This window comes from Varanus komodoensis, unplaced genomic scaffold (genome assembly GCF_004798865.1).
Source record: "Varanus komodoensis strain SLA01 unplaced genomic scaffold, ASM479886v1 scaffold18_3, whole genome shotgun sequence".
NCBI classification, from domain to species: Eukaryota; Metazoa; Chordata; class Lepidosauria; order Squamata; family Varanidae; genus Varanus; species Varanus komodoensis.
In genome coordinates this window covers 10,797,551-10,804,392 of record NW_025335549.1, presented here as the reverse complement: position 1 = coordinate 10,804,392, position 6,842 = coordinate 10,797,551, and positions in this window count along the sequence as shown.

The window sequence follows — 6,842 nt, the reverse complement described above, 5'->3', positions numbered from 1 at the left end:
GGCCATGCACTGCATCTCAGGAAGTTGGAGATTCGAGTGCTTTGCACTTGACGAGAGATTAGCACAGGGATAATAGCACAAATTGGGTTAACTTTAATCAGGGGAATCAATGCTAACAAACTGGGTTAACTTTGATTACACAGGGGCCCATTTCATAGGAAGGTAAGCTGAGGCTGGGGCGTAGCTGGGGGAATCTGGCAACATACGTCATACAGCGATAGGCTGGGCACACCATTGTAGAGGCAAAGGATTGGGTTCTCAAATATTCCTTGACATGACCAAAAACCTAACAGGAAACAGAAACCAAGAAACACGGTTAGCGTTAGGGTTAAAAACAGGTTAGATTAAAAAAAAAAAAAAATCCTTGATGCACTAGCTTTTTCCTTCCAGAAAGGGCTGGCTGCCTGGCTGGAACATAAGACACCATTCATTCATTCATTCATTCATTCATTCATTCATTCATTCATTTAGAATTTTTGTATGCCGTCCCATCGCATAGCCTCGGGACGGCTTACATAAAATAAACAAACATAATACAAATAAAATCCAGATTCACGCTGGCTGCAAATTAAAACCTATAGATGATATTAAAAGTTATTAAAATATTGTTTAAATAAAAAGGTCTTAGCCTGGCCCCAAAAAACAAATAACGACGGCGCCAGGCGGACCTTTCTGGGGAGTGCATTCCATAGGCGGGGCAAGATCTGCAGTCTGAAGTGGTGGAGTCTCCATTCTACTGTATGAATGAGACAGGGCCGGCCTACTTCTTTTCTCTGTGGAGAAACTGGACTAGAGTGGCCATGTCCTACTTTAGAGGACTGTCTCCTATCTGAAGGGCTGAGAGAGGACAGCCTTCTGTTTGAAGGTGCCCTTCCTTTGAAGGGCTAGCAGAGGCCAGTCCTCACTTTCAAGAGCAATCCCATCCAACTGTGGTTTCAATATAAAGAAACCTCAGAAGAAAGATGGCTGGACCCACCTGTTCGCAGCACCTGCACCACCAAGTTCAACAGTCACAAGAGCCACCTGGTTACCCCTCTCCCTACAGCTCGATGGAGTACAGGAACGTGCCTCTGATGCATTACTGGACTGCATTTAGGTTCTCGGTCAAGCAGATTTCCTTTTAGTCGCACCAGTTTGCCTTTTGGGAAATGAACTCTTTGTAACTAGTTATACTCACTTTTGATAGACAAATACACCTTAATCATAAACCCCAAGGCTCAGAGGCACTCGAACTAGTCCTGTGCACAATCACAGCTGACCCCCAGGTACACCAAGGAAGCAGAACCAATATGAAGAGAGGCCAGGTCGGGGCAGCTGAAACAAGCTGGCCAGGCTGGGCCGGAGCAAGAACACATCACTAGAATGACAGGCAGAGCAGAGCAGCTGGGAACAAATGCTTGATCAGCCATATAAAAAGTAGAAACCTGCACTGTTGGGGGGGGGGGGCTGTGCATAGCCATGCTTTGCTTGTCTGTGTGTGGTCCCCTTAACTACTGGAATAAAGCCGCTTCCTTCTGAGGAGCCGTCTCAGCGGGTTTGTTACTGGGCAGGCACACCAGGCAAACTCATCGCCTTATGAGGCTCCCCAGACTTGGGCAACACTATAGCCACCATTTCATGCACGGTTGACCCTAGTCCCTGTGGAAGCCATTTTGTGAGAGTGCCCACGACATTTTCTGAAACTTCCAGATGTGCCCACAGCTTGAAAAGGCTGAGGATCCCAGCATTAGGCAAAGAAAAGCGGGTACTGGAGGCAGCTGACCTTGAGTGCTATGAACAGGAGTAAATTGTTATGTTTTTAACTGTTTGGTTTGGTTAATTATTCTCAGGGAAAGGTACCTGTGAGACTTTCTGTTAGCCTTGAGTATTGGGAAGAGAGGAGGGGGTTTGCTGTGCCACGTCAGCCATCTGCACATCCTTGCCAGCCTTCATTATTTTCAGTTGCAATTCGCTTTGGCAGAAGGCAGTGCACGAAGGAATAAATAAGCCAAAATCCCCATCCTGTTGATTATGATGGGCCAAAGTTTGCCTATGGCTTCTGTTTAAATCCATTGGATCTACAAGTGCTTAACTGTGGCTGTGCAATTCCCTGCATTTCTTCCCTTTACTACAGTTCCCTATACAGGTCAGCTTCTCTCTACCCAAGTAGAGAAGCTGCGGAAGAGCAGAATTCTCCTTTCTGTGCAAGCCTGCAAAGGCGGGCAGCCTTAGAAGACGAACACACACAGTCGTTTTTCTTCTGCTGTGCATCCTTCCCCCATCTCTTTTAAAAGGGAAGTTGAAAAATTGCCTGGGAGTTTGGCACTCAGATTGTCCCCAGAGGATAGTAACAGGTTTGTGTAATGTGACAGCCCAGGAAGGGGAGATTGCATCAAGGGACATGGAGCCTGGGAGGTCATTCCCAGGCATGCCGGACTTGCCACCCCCAGCCGTTGCCTGGGAGGCTCTCCCCAGCCGCCAGCAAGCTTCAGGGATCCTAGCAAAGGCCTGTGACCAATTCTCATGGAGGCCAAAATGCCTCCGCTCTGAGCTCACTGAACTGACTCACCCAGTTTGTTTTCCTCTGGGAGCCACTCGGCCTGAGAGCCCGCGAGCAGCTCCTGCCCTCCAAACGACACCCTCCAAAAATACAGTCATAAAACATGTCAGCCATCTGCACCTTGTTGGAGTCATTCACAAGCTGCCTTCTCCTCCTCCTGCCCCCCTTTTGATGCAACCTGCCAGACAAGACAGAGAAGCTGTTGAAATTCAGCTGCGCTTAGAGATCCTACTGACACACACACAATCCCTGGTCAGTATTTGCCCTGGAATAAGGGAGGAGCTGTAACGATGCTCACGATCCCCACCCTCACCCCGAGTTTCCTAATTTGAACCATATTAGGGGCCCATAAATACAGTAGCAAAAGGGGCAGTACAGAAGATCGTTTTTGTTTGTTTATGCCCTGCTTTTTTCTTACAAACTCAAAGTAGCTTTCATCATCCTCCTGCTCTCAATCTTATCCCTGCAGCAACAACAACCCCATGAGGTAGGTTGGGCTGAGAGTCTGTGACTGGCCCAAAGTTGCCCAGTGGGCTCCATGGCTGAGCAGGGACTTGAACCCGGATCCTCTGAGTCCCAGCCCCAGCTCTTAACCACCACACCACACTGGCTCTCTCATCTCCACCCTGAGCAGGTCTTTGAGAAAGCAAATGAGTCTTAGTTGCCAGGCCTCCCCAAAAATCTTTGCATGGCAACAGCTGTGGCTCCCCAGAATCCATTGCTGCTGGGAAGAGTCATGGCCTCTTGGCTTCTCTGCAGTCATGTGAGGGAACCAGGGTGCCCAAGGGGGTGGCAGGTGATGTTAGGTCACACGTGGCATTACTGTCTCTGCTTATCAGAAACTCTCTGCGTCTGTCCCTGGATCCACCACACGGGTGTTGACCACAGTCCTCTTAGCCGTGAGATGTTGGCTGTGCCAGATATTTTCTCCCAGATCAAGGCACAGCTGCACACGTACTCATAATATTTCTTAACCTGTGTGCCTCAGCAAAGACCAGGTTGCAAATAAAACTTTATTTATTCGCTTTATTCTTTTTGGTGTCAGGAGAAAACCTTTTTATTTTCCCATTGAATCGGTTTTATTCTGGGTTTTATTATTCAGGTTGGATGCCATGCCTTGTTTTGGTTTACATTTTGGGGGTTTTAAAATTTTTTCTTCTTCTTGTAAACCATCCCGAGAGCCTTGTAGTGGATGGCCTAGAAAAGCTTTTAATAAATAAATAATTTAATTAGTAGTAAAACCTCAACACTGCGGACACCAACGAGGCAGTGCTGTCAGTGGCCCAGCCAGCCTTCCATCTCTTCACCATTCACCCTCCAGGAACCAGCAGTGGGCTGAGTCAGAAGCAGCCTGAGGGAGCACGTGACCCACCAGGCCGAAGCCCCACATCTTTTCCTTCAAACACAAAGTTTCTGGGAGGCCAACTGTCCCCACCCTGCTGTGCGTGGCACCTGCCGAAATCCAGAGGGAAGGCCCTCACGCACCCTGTCGCATCTGATCTCCCAGAGTTGTTTTTCCTGTCCGTATCTGCTTCACTGTCCTCTCTCCACACCCTTGAAACTTTCTGCTTTTTTCTGAACTCAAATTCCCAATCTCCCCACTTAGTCCAGCATTCCTGTCTCAAAACGGTTATACGGAGTCGTTCAGTTCCTTTTAAAGAGTAAGAAAGAAAAGTGGCTGCTTCCCCAGTGAGTTTCCCACCCACCCAAAATTCATCGCATGTCTCCTCTTCCCAGCAGACGTACAGACAACAGCAGCTGCTTCATCCTCTTGCATTCCACCCTGTGCATCCCCAGGTTTTTTTTCCCAGGGAAGACTCAATTCCCTACATCTCTCTCTACAGCTCAAAGGGCTGGGCTGGGCTCATAACCCAGGTGCAGGCAGTGCCAAGGAACTGCTTGCAGAATGTCCCAAGTTTGATCTGCACTATTTCATCTTTTAAAATGCCAAGATATGGTAGTAGATTATGAGGAAAGGTCTTTGCCGCAGACCCCGGAGAGCGGCTGCTGGTCAGAATCGGCAGCACTGTACCAAACAGATAATCTGACCTGATACGCAGTCACAAATTCTCTTGTTGTAACACAGCAGGCTGAGAAATGAATTGAAAACATTTTTAATCTGGCCAAATACACATTTTAAAAATAATAGATCATTGGTGTTGCATCTTAGCACTGGTGTTCTGGCTGGGCAGCACTTGGAACTGTGGTGGGTACAATCTTGAGGAAGGCTTAATTCTGGAGTGATGTTACAATCCTGCAATTCCCAATACTCCCTAGCAAGCATAGCTGAAAAAAGATCAAGAATTTCTAGCACTGAGAATGCTGGAAGTTGTGGGACCTTTTCTGTCTCAAAATGCCTGGGATTATGCCCTTAAGCACCATTTTAAGATGCTCTGAAACGGTCAATCACCCTTTTAAAAATGGCAGTCTTGTGATTCTGTGTATCTTCTTTGAACTTGTCCTCTGTTTGGTTTTCTGATCCAGATCTTGATCCCGAAATTAGAAGACAGCAGGGCCGCTGAAGTTGTCCATCCACAGAAAGACCAAATGTCACCCAGTCATAGTCTCCCCCATGACCCTGAGATTTCTTGCATTTCTATGTATAATGTAGTGATGATTGCTAAATGTTTCGTACATGTATAAATTATCGCAACTTCTTGTACCCCCGCCCCCCTTTTTGGCAGTGCATATCCTCTCTTTCAGCTAAGGAGAAGCGGCTACCCCCATTGTGAGTTTTGTGATCTCAGCCCTCTAGAACAGAAGGGAAACCTGATGTCCTCCAGATGTTTTGCATCCAAGAACCAGAGCGGCCTAGAGGTTAGCATGTTGGACTGGGATTCAGGATAACAGGTTCCATGCTCCACCCTCAGCCATGAAGCTCACCAGGTGATTCTGGACCAGCTGCAGATTCTCAGCCTAACTTAACTCTCAAGGTGGGTGTGAGAATAAACTGGCAAAGACCAGGCAAGCCACTTCACATTCCTTGCAAGAGCGGAAAAGGCAGGCAATAAATTTATTAATAAGTAGACTAAATGCCCTGCCTAAGACCAACATGGGCAACAGTGAGAGATGATGTTAAGCTGTAGCGGAAGAAATCTGGAGGACCCTAATTTGCCCACCCCTGTTCCAGAAGAGTACAACTTCAGGGCTGCATTAGCTACCCGAATGTGGTGCTTTTTTGCCGGTTTCTGGTTAGTGCCACATTCAGACACTGCACCCCTCTTAGTCCACTGTACCTATACTTTGGCCATCCATCCAGCTCCCATTACTGAGTCGGGGGACACTGTGCTGGTACGGAAAGTGTTTGCTAGGCAGCCAAGCGCAGGAAGAGGCCACCTGTCTGCAGCTACGAACACGACCGACCGAAGTGGCTCAGAAGTGGCTCCGAAGTCTATTCAGCCAGTGACTAGAGGGACATCTAGTGGACAGAAAAAGGGCCTTCAGGCAGCGTTAGCCCCACTTGCCAAGGGGCAGGGACAGACCCGCATTTCCATGCCAGGGCTGGAAAGGAGCTCCCGGAGAACACTTAACGCTTTTTACAGCACTGCATCCTCCACTTTGTAGCAGAAAACCCCAAACAAAGACGCAAACAATACAGACACAAACAACGCAGAAACGATACAGAATCTGCTTTGGTTCTAAAATACTTTGTAGCAGGGGAACAGAAGCTCAACAAGAGGCTGACAGGCTGTCCACCGAAAGGAATTTCCCAATCTGGGTGCCGCAAACAGAAAAGGTTCTAATATTATGATAACATTATATTTATATCCTGCTTGTTTTCCTCTTATGAGGAGCCAAGGCGGCTTGCATAGCTCCATTTTAACCTCAAAACAACCCTGCAAGGTAGGTTAAGAGTAAGCGACTGGTTCAAAATCACCCTGTGAGCTTCATGGCCAAGTGAGCACTCAGCCCTAGATCTCCGGAGTCCCCAGTCTGGCCACCATCCCAGCCTTCATTCCATTCCTCAGCCTGTCCCTTATCCCAGACAGAGCTTCTGGAGGCAAGGAAACACGCATGCACTCAGGGAGCGAAATGTGTGGTCCTCCAGATGTTACAGGGCATAACCTCTAGTTAGACAGGGTAGAGAAGATAGGAAACGTCAGTCCAAAACATTTGGAGGGCCATCCACCCCCCATCCCTGAGTCAAGGGGTGCACGCTAGGCAGAGGATCTGGCAATGAGCTGCTGCTTCTTTTGGCTCCTACTGGCCCGTGGATGATCTGCTTTGGTGGTGTGCCCCAGACCTTTTGGTATATTGGCTGACAGAGTGCTGGAAAGTGGGGGAATATAGCCAGTGCCTGCCT